The sequence below is a fragment of the Parus major genome, chromosome 13, assembly GCF_001522545.3.
Source record: "Parus major isolate Abel chromosome 13, Parus_major1.1, whole genome shotgun sequence".
Classification (NCBI taxonomy): domain Eukaryota; kingdom Metazoa; phylum Chordata; class Aves; order Passeriformes; family Paridae; genus Parus; species Parus major.
In genome coordinates, this window is record NC_031782.1 from 7,383,895 (window position 1) to 7,397,364 (window position 13,470).

The 13,470-nt window shown below is 46.8% G+C and overlaps 1 protein-coding gene across 2 annotated transcripts in view; it reads left to right on the forward strand.

Annotated features, from left to right (window-relative positions):
• Positions 1–4,346, forward strand: part of MAPK9 (mitogen-activated protein kinase 9) — a 31,320-nt gene extending 26,974 nt beyond the window's left edge. Inside the window, exons 13-14 of one of the 2 annotated variants that reach the window (XR_004499309.1) lie at positions 743–806; positions 3,894–4,346. The gene's annotated coding sequence lies outside the window, so the exon portion shown is untranslated. Of the gene's footprint in view, positions 1–742 lie in introns of both variants that reach the window. The other variant, XR_004499308.1, reaches the window with a different exon arrangement.
• The last annotated feature ends 9,124 nt before the right edge of the window (positions 4,347–13,470 follow it).

Sequence of the window (13,470 nt, forward strand, 5' to 3'; positions counted from 1 at the left end):
GCCTCACCTGGGACAGTCTGAAATTATTTTTACAGCAATGTTTCTTTCTTGTGTGGAGAATGTGGAAGTTTTACTTCTTCTCTACAAGGCTTTGCAACAGACTGTGAATAAAGCAGGGATGACCATTTCATCCCAAGTACATCCCAAAGCATCCCTGCATTAGGTGGTGGGATGTTTTTCAGGTTGCTGTTTGAGCTACAATGAAAATCTAATCCATTAAATACACACCAACAGCAACAAAAAAATTAGGCAGGATATGTGAGCAGGGAACTGCTTTGCAAAGCATTATCTGAGAACATTCCTCACTTAAGCAATGCCTTTTCTTTATATATCTTGCAAATTCTTGATGCTAACAGGACAATTTTTAAAAAGTAAGGAGGGAATGATGTGATTAAACAAGACTCAAATATTTTTTGAGGAAAGAGGGACTTCAGAAGCTGATTTTTCTCATACTAATGAGGTCTAAAAAAGAGAACAGAAAAAAAGAATGCAAGTGCTGGAATTGAAATGAAAAACTTGCTCATTTGTGATTGCTTGGTGAAACAGGCTCTTGTTCAGTGATGCACTCCCATGAGTGTGTGGAAGGGGTTGGCCAGGAGGGACTTGGGAATGAAGAGTTTGCAATCCTGCCTGGGGCTTGGAACAGAGCAGAGCTGTCTCATTCCATGAGCCTTGTGGGGTAAGACTGTGATTTTGAGTCATTCATATTTGATCTTAAAATCTTTGCTCTTCTCTGGGGAAGAAGCAGAACATCTGTGTGGTTCCTGCTGACACCATCGGCTGCTTTGGTGACACTCGGCTCTCAGGTAGGTGGCCACTCTTACATTTAATGTGTCTGGAAGAGCAAATAACAAACCACATGTTTTTATTGTACAAAGTATAGTTTTAAGTTGGTACAGGTTTAAGTAATGTGGTTTTTGTGTTTGTGTGGAAGTTGTGCAGTGAGTTAAAAGAGCAGTGGTTATTTTTTTGATGCTTAACTGTGTGTGATAAATGCCCTATCGAGGTAGTTACTCTGTTTCTTAAGACTAATGTGTTCTTATGGGAGTGCTGTAGGGAGGCTGATTATAATCCAGAGGTGCAAATGGCTTTGTAAGAGACCTCCTCGCTCTCCATGAATGAAGAATATCCCTTCAGTGAGAAGGACAGCAGCTCTGACCCCAGGCACAGTGCAGGTGGGAGCTGTAGGGAGGTGCAGTGCTATCTCTGTGTTTCTGTGTTTGCCTGAAGCAGCTGCTTTGGGGTGCAGGTAGGAGCTCAGCTCTCTCCTAAAGCTCAGGTGAGACCTTTGGCACCCCTGGGTTGGCTGCTAAAACACTCCAGCAAGTGTTAGTGATACCACTTGAGCACTTAGAGCATCACTCAAGGCCACCCAAAAAATACCAGAGTGCTGCTCTAGTGCACTGCACAGGCTGGCTTGGAAAGGGGTAGTGCCAAGAGTTCCAAAGATTTTTCCAGTGGTAAGAGAAAGGGTCCCTGGCATTAGCAGGGTAGTACAGAGCTCCTGGGGGTCCCATCATGTTTGTACCAACTGCTCACTGCACAATTGTCAGCCAAGGTTTCTGTTGGGTTTCCTGTTTCACCTCAGCAGGAGCATGTGCTGACCCCAGGACTGGCCTTTCTGCCCCAGCTTAGCTCCACTTCCAAGTGACACACTTCTGCTTATTTCCACCTGTCCATTTCCCAAAAGCTTCCAAAGAGCTCCTCCATTTCTCTTCCTGAGAAATTCCATTACTGAGCATTTCATCTCCTCTCTCTGCATCTTCCTTTGCTCTCTCTGCATTTCTCATCCCCATCTCCCCCAGCCTGTAGCATTTACACTGCTGTCCCAGTTTCCAAAGCATCCCCTGAAACTCCAACTGCAGCGCTCTGTTCTGCTCCAGGCTGGTAAAAACAGATACTGGAAAGCACAAGATTAATTTCCCCTTTAGAAAAGCTCTAGTCTTTTAAAGTTAGCCTTTTAAAACATATGTTCCCATAAATACAAGTATTGGCACCCCCAGTACGTTTCCAGTCTTTGGTGTTATGTATTAAAAGCTGCAATTTTTAGTTATCCTAATTTATAATAAGTATAAATAACCATATGGCCAAAGGAGTCAGTTTGTGGGTTGGTTGGTTTTTTTAGGGTTTTGTTTTTGTAGTGGAATACTCCAGTAGTGTAACAGCAAATGGCAGTGCAACATATTTCAGGAGACACTGATGATTCTGCTTGAATTGCAGTTCCCTTGTGCTGCAGGGGAGCACAGAAGAAGAATGCAGCAAAGATAGTAAAAAAAAAAAAACAAAAAACCAAAATAAAACCCTACAAACAGTTCCTTTACTAAGAAGAAACTGAGGAATAATTCAAGAAATTAAAGATTAAATGGATCTTTTTCTTTACATGAGGCAAAGTGTCATTTCATGTCATTACCCTCTTGCCATCTGTTGAAATGCAGCATTTTGAGGTACTTTCTGTTTAATGTCAATTTGCATGACATACTTGTAACTTTTAAGTAATTAACAATGTTATATTTCAAACATTCATTCCTTTTAACTAGACAATAGCAGAGCAGCACTCTTTGGAAAATGAGGCCTGGAAATGTTGCTGCCTTTTGGCTTTGATAACAAGCTATGGGTAAATCTCCAATTTCTAATCTTAGAAATTGGGAAAATACTAATGAACACTTTCCTCAGAGCTGTTAAAATTCATGACTTGCAATTTGTAAAGAATAATGACTTACTGCTAATGCTGCTGAGCAGTCTCCACATTATTCCCTGGAGAAATGCTTGATATTGGATTAAGGCAAAAAGGGAAAATACACAATAGACCAGAGGCTTTTCAAGAGCTCCGTGCAGCCCTGCAAAAAATCTTTCAGATGCTCTGGAGTTCCTCAAGCACCTTACATGAAAATGAGTTTGGATGACTGAATAATTGCCTACTTAATCCTGTAATGCTGGATCCTGGTGCTGTGCCCAGTGGTACAAGGAGGCATTGACGGGCAGTCCCTGCTCCTGGTCACATACAGTGGGAAGGGATGCCTTCCCTGAAGCCTCATGGTGTTTAAAATCCTTTACCTTGCAATTACAGATTAGTACTCAGCCTTTTGTCTGGCCATCAGCATCCTCAGAGCTGCCAGGTGCTGCTGTGAGGGTTTGCTGCCAAATCCCCAGGGTAAGTGAAACTGTCACTGCCATCCCCTGGGACCTGTCTTGTCTTTCTCTGATCCCACAAAACATAACTTAGAGCTGTCTTGGTTTCTTAGGAGTCTTCTGGCCAGGCAAGTTTTGTCAGATATCTTTTGAGATTTTTCCTCAATTGTGGTTCCTCAGGAGGAGCCTGTGAGCTGCCCAGCCTGCTGTCCCTGGCCCTCCAGCACTGTCACTCGCTCGGTGACTCTTCTGCTCGAGAGGGGACCTTGTTTGTGTGTGTGCCTTGCTCTGCCTTGCCACAGGTCCTGAGAGTTTTCTTCCTCCCCACAGCTGTTTGGAGCTTTTTGAGTACTTGGGAAGGGTCCATTTTGCTAGATCTCTGCTAGGGATCTTATTTCAGCCTCCAGCTTTGCTTTCTGTGCACATCAGGTTGAGGCCTTGAGCTGCTGTACCCTTCTGCTGCCCACTCATTGTCACCATGGCTGGTTTATTGTCATCTCCAGGAGCTACTGCTGCTTTCCTACCCCAGCTTTTGGCTGTAGGTTGTCTGACACCTGCAGATGGTCCATTTGAGAGCTGAGCAGCCTTAAATGGTTGAGTTCCCTGGCTGGGATGGGAATTCTGGAGCACTGTCCCAGTCCCTGGGCTGTGCAGGGGGAGCAGGGAACCCCCTTGGCAGCATCAGGGACACAACTCCTTGCATTCCCCTTCCCACACCTTGGGAGAGAGACCTGTAATGTCTGTTTTTGCTGTGCTGTATCCAGCTGGTGAGGCACAAGAGAAATGGCATGGATGTGAAATGGCTGGTGCTGCTCATCCCTGGAGCATCCACAGCGTCAGCTTCAGAGCGAGCAAATGGCAGCGGTGCAGCAAGGGAGGCGATTCCTCCGGTCATGAGCTTCAAGGACAAGAAGCTGGAGGTTAAGGGAAAATAGGCCACATCAGCGATATTTCAATTCCTCTCGGAAAAACTTTGATGTGAATAGATATGGAGTGTTTATTTTAGCTGCCTGTTCTCACAAGAGAATCAAGCACAGCACAAAAATAACTCGGTTATAACTAAAGGAAGAGCAACCCTTGCAGTTTAAATGCATGTCTCAGAATGTTTAAAATGTCTCAGAAATAATAGAGATGGTTTAAAATAATCTGGAAACATGTCTCCCTCATCCCCACATGTTCAGTCTCACGATGTAAGAAATTAAAATGAGCTGTTTTAAGTGCTGCTGTGTTTCTGTGTTTTTACCTCTTCAGGTTTCCCTCTGCCCACCTGACAAAGCTGGGATGTGTTCCTAGCAGAATTGGGTCTGGGAGGTTATTGGGATGCTTTCCCACCTTAACCTGCAGTCCCTTCAGTAGGGAGGGTCCTTAGAAATGAGCAGGCATGTGAGTGTTTTGGGAATCTAAAGAAGGCCAGGGGTGTGATATATAAAAGCCAAGTGAGTAAGGCTTTAGCTGTCTGAGGGGGAAGATGCTGTACTGGAGGAAAGTGGGGAGGAATCCACTAATTTGATTTTGCAGAAGTGAAATAATAAACTGGTTTAAATTCCACCATCAACCACCCTTCCCCACCCAATGCTGCAGTTGCTGCAACTTAAACATTTTCTCCAAAGAAAGATCTTCCCGGAGTATTAATGGCAGTGTTTTACAGGAGTTCTGTGCCTATTAATAAGCTGACAGATGGCTGTAGTTTCTGATGAACCGGATTCGGTTTCATTGATTAATCTGTTTTCTCCCTGCCCCAAAGGACAGGCACAGCTGTGCCGACCAGCAGCTGCTCTTGCACAGACCTGATTTCCACATCTGCCTGGCGAGGAGGCAGTCCCGGCACTGCTGCCGTGGGGAGCCTGGGGGAGCTGGCCTGGCATCTCTGCTAAGGCAGGATGGAGAAGCAGGGCACCCAAGGGAACCCCATTTGAGAGCTGAGGCACTGGGAGGAGTCTGACCTTGTGGTCCCCATTGCTGTTAAAACAACACGATGTGGGTGAAATCAGGGAGTTCAATGGCAAATTTGGAGAGCTGACCTCTGCTCTTGGTCCCCAAGCCCATCTATTATTGGAACTGATTCGCGTGGGGAGAGCTGTTGGAGGCAGCAGGTTTGCAGCACGTGGGGCTGGGCCTTGGGATCAAGCAACCCTTAATCCTGTGCCTCTTTTACAGGGTGGCTGCCAAGCTCCAGGTTAGAAACTCAAAGTACCCCAGAACAAAATCAGTGGGGTGTCACAGCTGGAATCTCATCTACTCTGTGCTTCCTCTCCCAGTTATGATCTTGATGAGGCACAGCACCATATAATGTTAATTTCCTCCCCCACACCCCTCTGGATTTATGTTTATTCATATTCCATGTTCTCCTTTCACCTTCCCTATGGCTTCTCCAAGAAGATTGCTTGTATTTGTTTCCTGACAATGTAAAGGTCAGCAATGAAAAGAGCTGTGGTCTTAGGTTTTTTTGCCCTGAGGCAGAGGAAGAGCTCTGTTCCAGACTCTCAGCTTGCAGAGAGCTGGGATGTTTTGAAAAATTGTTTCTTATTTTGGACTGACTTGGGATGGAGCTTGTGATTCTCTGCTATGACCTCTCCCTGGAGCGCAGAGATGCTGCCATGTGTGGTTAAAATTTAACATGCTTGAAATAGTTCCTCCAGGCAAGCTGTGGGACTCAGCCTCCCTCGGTTCTGGTCCTGTGCCAGCTGCCTGTTCCCCTGGAATCGCCTCTGAGCTCTAGAAGAGAGCCCACTGTGCCTTTTGTGGGGTATCATTTGCACTGCAGACAGATGAGATGTGACTGATCCAAAAGGGACGTCGATCGGCCCCAGCACCGCGCATGTTTGAGGTCACTGTGGATAAAAGCTCACAACTTTCTTCACACAGAAACTGGTGACAGAGTTAGAGAGTCATAGAATAGTTGGGATTGAAAAGTAGTTTGAAGTTATTCCAGTTTCAATCTCTGCCATGGGCAGGGACGCCTTCCACTACTCCAAGTTGGTCCAAGCTTGGTTCACCCTGGCTTTAAACACTTCCAGGGGCTGGGCAGCTAAAGCTTCTCTGGGCAACCTTTGCCAGTGCCTCCCCACCCTCACCGGGAAGAATTTCTTCCAAGTATGTAAAATCTACCCATCCTTTGCCAATTTGAAGCCATTCCCTCTTGTCCAAGTCCCTCTCAGCTCCACCATTGGAGTGTTGCTGTAAACTGGGTTAATCAGCATTTTCTCACCTTCAGCCTGGGGCTAGAGCTGAGCTCTGCAAGGGAGAAAGCAGAGAGCCTTGCACACAGCTGGCAGGGCACCTCCTTGTGCCAGGCTCAGCTCTTCCAGTTTGTTAAAGCAGCCCTGTGGTTAGTGCAGGTAGCCAAGAGCTGCTCAAGATGCACTTCCAGGTGTGTGCTGGGCTTGGCACGACCTGAAACCATCACTGTGCTCCCAAATCACCCTGATCTCCATGAGCCCCTTGTGCCGCTGGGCTGGAGAACGTCCTGGTATGGGGAAACACTGCTGCCCTCTTCTGCAGGATGCAGAGCTGTGTGTGGAACGAATGATTTTAATGCTCTCTTGGTTTGCCATTAATGAATTAGAAATTTTGTTCTTGCTGGGTTTTTTTTATAGCGAGGTCTTCCATGATGTTTGAATAATGAATGTCATACCCTCATCTCTTGTATTCCTCTTGCATCTGAATTAAAAATAAAAACAGTTTCCTGTGCTTTTTATTTTTTCAAATCCCACTTGTGTTTTAATTCTGAATGAACTATTTATTGTGCTAAATATAGTGATAAAAGGAAACAAATAAAATGTTCTCTGTGCACCTGCAGAAGAAGAACCAGGATGGACCAGCCCTGGCTGGGACAGACTCTGGACCCAGGCACCTGCTTGTATCCTGAGTCTGACCTCTGTTAAACCCCTGGCAGCAATCTTGTGTTATTTAATAGCAGTCTTTTTATAAAAATAAATAGAAACAAAACAATAAAAAGCAAAATTACTTGATTTTGAAATCTGATTACACTTTTAATCTTAGTCTGCCTTTATGTGATGCGTTTTCTCATACAAAGGTGCTGCCACATTCCAGTAGAGGAGGAACAGGTGTGTGGGGCTCAATGCCACAAGAACCTGAGCTTTTTAAGCCTTGGGGCTTCTCAGGAATATTTGATATTGTCCGTCTGCATAACATAATGTTTTTGTGCACAAATAAAGGTCTAGGGCTGCAGCCAGACAGCAGCACAGAAAATGAGGGTGCTTGCCTTTGGGCGGCTGGAAGCTGCTTGAAAAACAGAGCTGGAGTCTCCTTCCTGTGACCCCAGCAAAGAGCCGAGAGCGCATTTTGGCTTCTCTGGCTCTTTTCAGGCCGGAGCTAAAGGCAGCATCCCCCTCAGCCTGCCGGGGGCTCCGGAGCTGCCTCGGCTGCCGGGTTTAGGGGATGGGTGGGAAGGGGAAATGACCTTTTTCTCTCCAGAGAAGGGCAGAGCTCAGCCCATCTCCCGCTAGATGTCACGGCTGGGGCTGGGTTGGGGCTGCTGCCGCTGCCGGAGCCAAAACGCCAGGGGAGGAAAAATCCCACCCTTTTTTCAAGCTCAATGACAGTTTGTAACCAACATCTTATAAAAACGAGCCATAACATGATTTACATTCCTTTAAAAAGGGAGCAAAAAGACAAGCGTGGGGGAATATTTGAAAAGACAGTCTCCTGGCAGGAGAGGGCACTGTGTACTCGGCTATATGGGAGGGAATGCACACTCGGGATGAGTGCAGGTTTAGGTGAAAGCTGTGCACCCCCTGCCCCTGAGGTGTCACCACCCCAGTGCTGTGGACAAAAGCTGCGAGCTGCTCCTGCTCCCAAACCTCGCTGGTTTGGGTTAAAACCCGCTTTGTACCTGGTGCTGGGGCACAGGGGCTGCTGGGGAAATGGGCTGGGATGAAGGCAAAGCCAGCATGGGGAGGTGGGAAAAAAGGCTTCATCACAGGCAGCATCTGCATCACTCTGCAACAAAAGAATCCTCACCAAATATATGCAAATACCTTTAATCTGAGATGCTTTTCTCCCTCAGCAACTGTATTTGCTATCATAACCATAATCTACCTGTTTGCTATAATGTAGGGTTTCCATCTGAGGGAAATGGAGTTTCACCAGAAACATGTGCTCAAATTAACTCTCTTATCCATTGTTTTCTTCTATAAAGTATCTCCTGTTGTGATATAATGAGGGAAAATTGCCTGGAAGGAACCCTCCCAAACTGCCTATCTCATGATTTGGCTTTTAATGGAGGCAGTTCTGATGTGATTCCCTACTTTAGTTTCATTTTAGCTCTACAGATCAGCAAGGAAGGATTTCAAGTATTGGGTTTGTTCAGCACTAAAGGCAAGCTCAAGACTTTCTTGTGCTCTCAGAATGACCCTCAAAACCTCACAGGGAACAGCCTGTTTAGTTCAGCATTTGGATTTCTGGTAAACACTAATGGGAGCTGCTGGTGTTCAGGCTGTCATTCAGTTTTAAGGATTTTATTTCCCTTTCAGGTTCTTCCCAAGGCGTGTTTCCATGTGGGACTTTTGTCTTTGCATAAGGACGAGGCTTTGACTTTAAAGTAGGGAAAATGCTGAGAGCTCCTGCGATCCCTCTGGAAATGATCAGTGTAACAAATGCCTGCTGCTCGGCTTGAGGCGAGCTGTCGTGTTTAGCTGCATTTTGGACGGTGTCTGTAAACACAGCAGCTGTCTGCATGCAAACGGGACTTTCCAGCAGTACCTAATATGAAAAGAATCTTATTACCAGTTAAAAAAAAGAAAAAGCAAGAAAGGCTCAAAGAGCTCGGATGATGCCAGCTTCCTATCAGCTCCAACAGCAGTCTAGACAGCTCGGAGAGTCATCAGACTAATGTGATGTGTGTGAGGCATGCACAGCTCTGCGTGCCTTAAAGACAGCTGGGAAAAGGAGCTTTCCTCCAGGGATGGGCACAGCTCCTCAGGGCTCCTGCTGTCCCCTGTCCCACTCCTCACCTACTGCTTTCTCTCCTGCCTGGGCTGGGGTGCCAGGGGTCGCCTCTTCCATGAGGCACAGCATGTGATGACAGCTTCCTTTTATTGTCATTAACCTCACTGACACTTTGCTCAAACCTCATGGGTTTTGCAAATGCTCCTGGGGCAGGGCTGTGGTCAGTTCATTTTGGCTGAGCCCTGTGGCCATGGGAAGGGCTGAGGCTGTGGCAGCTGAATGGACACTGCCACGAGGTTGGGCACCTCCACTGTTCCCTGCCCTGGTCTTTCCTCAGCGTGGTGAAGGAGCAAAGTCGAGGTCTGACCCCACTCCCAACATCTTCCCCAGCCACAAAGCTGTTCTTCCATCTGCTCCACAAACTGCTGTGCTGGGATACCCCACGATGGGGCAGCTTGTTCTGCCAGGGACCATTTCTGAGCCAGGTGTCCCCACCTCCTCCTGAGCCAGGCTGCTCTTCAGGGCAAGAATAAACCATCTCCCAGTTGCAGGATTCAGTTTGTAAAACTGAATTACAAACTTTTGGGGAAAAAAAAATCCCAAACCCTTGCTTTTTAGCAAGTAATGTACTTACTTGAGTGCAAAGCCAGGGATCTAAGTGGGTTTTCTGCCATTCCTCGTGACCAGCTGAGCTGTGGGCGATGGATGCCACAGGGAAAAACTTGGCACTGCCTGCACTGAGGAGGCTCCCAAAAAAGAAATACCAAAACACCAGAGGAAAAACTGCTTTCATGATAACTTCTGGCCCATCCAGAGGGAGAAAATGTCAGGAATTTCCCAAGAATATCTGTAGTCTTTGACTCTCCAGCTGAACTCTAGAGCTGTCTGGGATGGAGGAGCACCAGAGACTGCAGGTGTCCTGCCTCTCCTCCAAAACCCAGACCTGGCATTTCTCACAGGGCTCTTCTTTTAACAAGATTCAACAAAATTTATTTGATGTTTCTGGGTTTTTTTAGTCTTCTGGTTTGTGTTGACAGGAGCATGTTGGGCTGGGTACACAGCTTCATTGTTTGCATGTTACAGGGGAAAAAGCAGCAAGAAAATGGTGAGGCTTATGGAAAACTAGCAGTTCTTTGCGATCATTTTTGGAAAATACAGCACAAAATTCACTAGTCCCAAGTAAAGGTACTAAAGGAAGAGAGAAGGAAAGAGATATGTCACTAAATGTGTTATTTTTCTTAGGCAAAGCAAGCAGGCAGTAGAAAACACTGGAAGGAATAAATCCATGTTATTATGTTCAAATTGATAAGTAAAATGCATATTAAAAATGCAGTGAGTGATCACTTTAGGGGGCTATAAATTAGGGCCCCAAAAAGCCCCAACAACTTACTGGTTTGAAGGTACATGACTGAAAGAGGTTCTGTGTAATCACTGCCCTGTGAAAATGACTTTTCTCTGCTCCCAGTACTGGAGCTTTGTGCTTCATCACAGAGCTGAAATCTCCCCTCAGCTTGGGACCCTGCCTGCAGGGTGCTGAGGGTGGGTCAGTGCTTTCCTCTTACCTCACTCCCCATCCATGGAGGGTTTTCATGGCTGGAGGAACCAGGGTGCCTGGTTCAGTCCACATGAGGGAAAAATTTTGGTGAGAATAAAGATAAGCAGTGAATGAGCCCTGTCCCACTCTGATGCTGCCAGGGAGGAGGGGGTTGAGGCACAGCCAGCACTGCAGGGCAAGCCTGGCCCAGCAAGGGGGACAGGGAGGGACAGCAACATATTAGACCCTCTGATTCAATCATTTTTTCCTAAATGTCACTTGAAGAGAGTGGTCGTAATGTTGAGTCATTACCAGCCATTTGCATGTACAATAACAACAGGGAAAAAGATAAAAAAATCAATACCAGGATCAATGGAGAGCTCCCTGCTCTGGGTCTTTTGCCTGGAGCTTATCATTAGTAGACACTCACAGAGCAGAGTACTATTAATTAGAGGAAGCATTTGCAGTCCACGGGAAATGACTGGCAGGTGGAAAATCCCTGGATTTTTCTTTTAACTGAGTTATTGGAGGTGGGTTTGTTTTCCCTTTCACTTCTGGACTCCACAGTGTTCTGAGGGAAGCATCTCCTTCACACTTGTGTTTTGAAGAAGGAGTTTTCTTGCCTGGAATTATGGGAAAGGATGATTTTTCCAAAACATGTGAGCAAAAGCCAGGGACAGCTCTGTTTGAGCTTAACCCCTCTCAAGTCACTGGGCAGCGAGCCTCTGATCCTCCTCTCTTGCACCTTTTCCCCCAGCAATGCTCACAGCCTGGTGCAGCACATAAATAACAAACATTTCTACTGTTTTTGCAGCAGCAGCTGATGGATTTCCAGGAGAGGGGGCTCTGGGCAGGCAGAGCATTCTCCAAATGCTGCTGGATGCCTCAGCCCTGGCCTGAGCAGGACCAGGGCCGGGTGGGTAAAATGAGCACTAACCTTGGCTTCCATGCAGTTTGAGTAACTGGCACTGAACCCCCAGGAAAAAGCCTTGTCCCCCCAGCTGTCCCCAGGCTGTGGCATCCTGCCATCCCCAGCTCATGGCACCATCCAAGGGCTGGTGCTGTGGCCTTTGGTTGCTCCTCCCTGACCACTGGGAAACAGTTCTGTGCCAAAATTCAGCTCCAGACCCCCCAGCCCACCCACTGCAAAGAGCAGTTATAGATCAGCAGCAAGGAAAGTACACAATAAACTGGAAAAAAAAATAAAATTTCTTATTCTTGACAGTTCTGTGAGCTAAAATGAAGACAAAATGCAGGAAATGTGTTTAGGAGCAGTTGTGTCATGGCTATGCTGAGGTGAAGGTGTGCCAGGGCAGGGCAGGGACTGCCCATGCTTTGTGTTGGGAAGAACCCACTGGATCTCAGGCTGAGGTTGAGGACCTTAGCAAGATTTATTTTTTCTTAGCATTTTGGGAGAGTAACAACAACGTTAAGTGTGTGAGAGTGTGCACAATCCTGCCTGGACTGGCTGGGCTGTGAGCCCGGCTCTTGGCACTCTGTTTGCTTTATTGTCTGTGGTTGTACGTTTACTTTAATTAAGAAACAAATGCTGAAACCACATTTGAGATACTCTTCCTCCTCTGCATCATGGTTTAGCTGATCCCAGGCAGCCTCTGTTAGATGGCTTAGTATTTGGGGTTTTTTCCTTACTTGCTATTACTACCATGAAAGCATTTCCAGGCCCCAGGGAAGATGGGGGGGAAAATCTCTTTAAAAACAGCAATTATTCTTAGTAAAATATTCTAAATAATTCATTGCTTACTGGCTGTAGTGCACTATTAAATGCCTTTTAGCTACTACTTGTATAAACTCTTAAAACCCTGGTTCAAAGCCAAGCTCAGGTTAATGATACAGCGATTTCTGTGGGAAGCTCTGTGTGTCCCATAGAGCAGCTCCTGCAAAAGCCCCACAGAACTGGACACAGAGAGGTCTGAGTGGGCAGATCCCTGTGTTTTAACCATATTCTCAGGATTTCTGGGTCTAGGAAGTCTCCCCATTCTGGCCCAGCTTCTGGAGCAGCTGCTGGACAATTGTACTGTATTGGTGTAATGCTCTTCCAACAGAAACCCAGGGGATTTGAGACCATGGCAACTGCCTGTAAAGCATGGAAGAAACGGCCACAAATGTGAAGCCTGCAGTGCCTCAGCTCACCTGCCTCTCCAGCAGCCTGTTCTCTGTGGAGGAAACCCAGTCCTCTGACAGACTCCCTCCCTGCAGATCTGTCCCCTAAGATAAGACAAAACTACTCAGTCATGGTGACTAAGCTGTGGACCCCTTCCTGCTTCAGGACCCCATGTTATCTCCTTGTAAACTGTTGGTCATCTTATCCCAGCCTCAGGCCATTGGTGCCCTTCCCAATTCTCCCCTTCCCTATAAAAACCCCAGCTTTTGCCCAGTTCAGTGGAATTTTGTCACTGGCCCCTTGGCTGAGGCCTGCCAATAAAGGATTCTGCGGAACGCTCACGGCCTCCCGTCTTTCCTCTGCACATCAGCTGGGGTAACCCATGAGCAGAGCTGGGCTGATCTGAGCTGATCACAGGGCTGAAATCACTTCGAAAAGAGCTGATCATGTGAAGCCTCAGACCACTCCTAAGGGTTACCCCTGGCTGGAAGCTGCCCAAGACTCCCTTGAGGCTGCTCCTTCTCGGGACCTCTATCCAGGGTAGCTGGTGGCAGAGCTGGGGGTCAGACAGGCTCCTACCCCCAGCCTCAAGGGTTCTCCATCCATGCCCACTGGAGATAAAGGAGAGTCCTCAGCAGACTGGGCTCAGTGCAGTGCCCATCAGTGTAGTAGTGTGAGGGTGTTTTTTCTTTTATTTATCATAAGCCTGCCCACCTCTGTCATGTATTTGTTTCTGTTTGGTTCAATCCCAACCCAGCAATTCAGCCCCTAAATC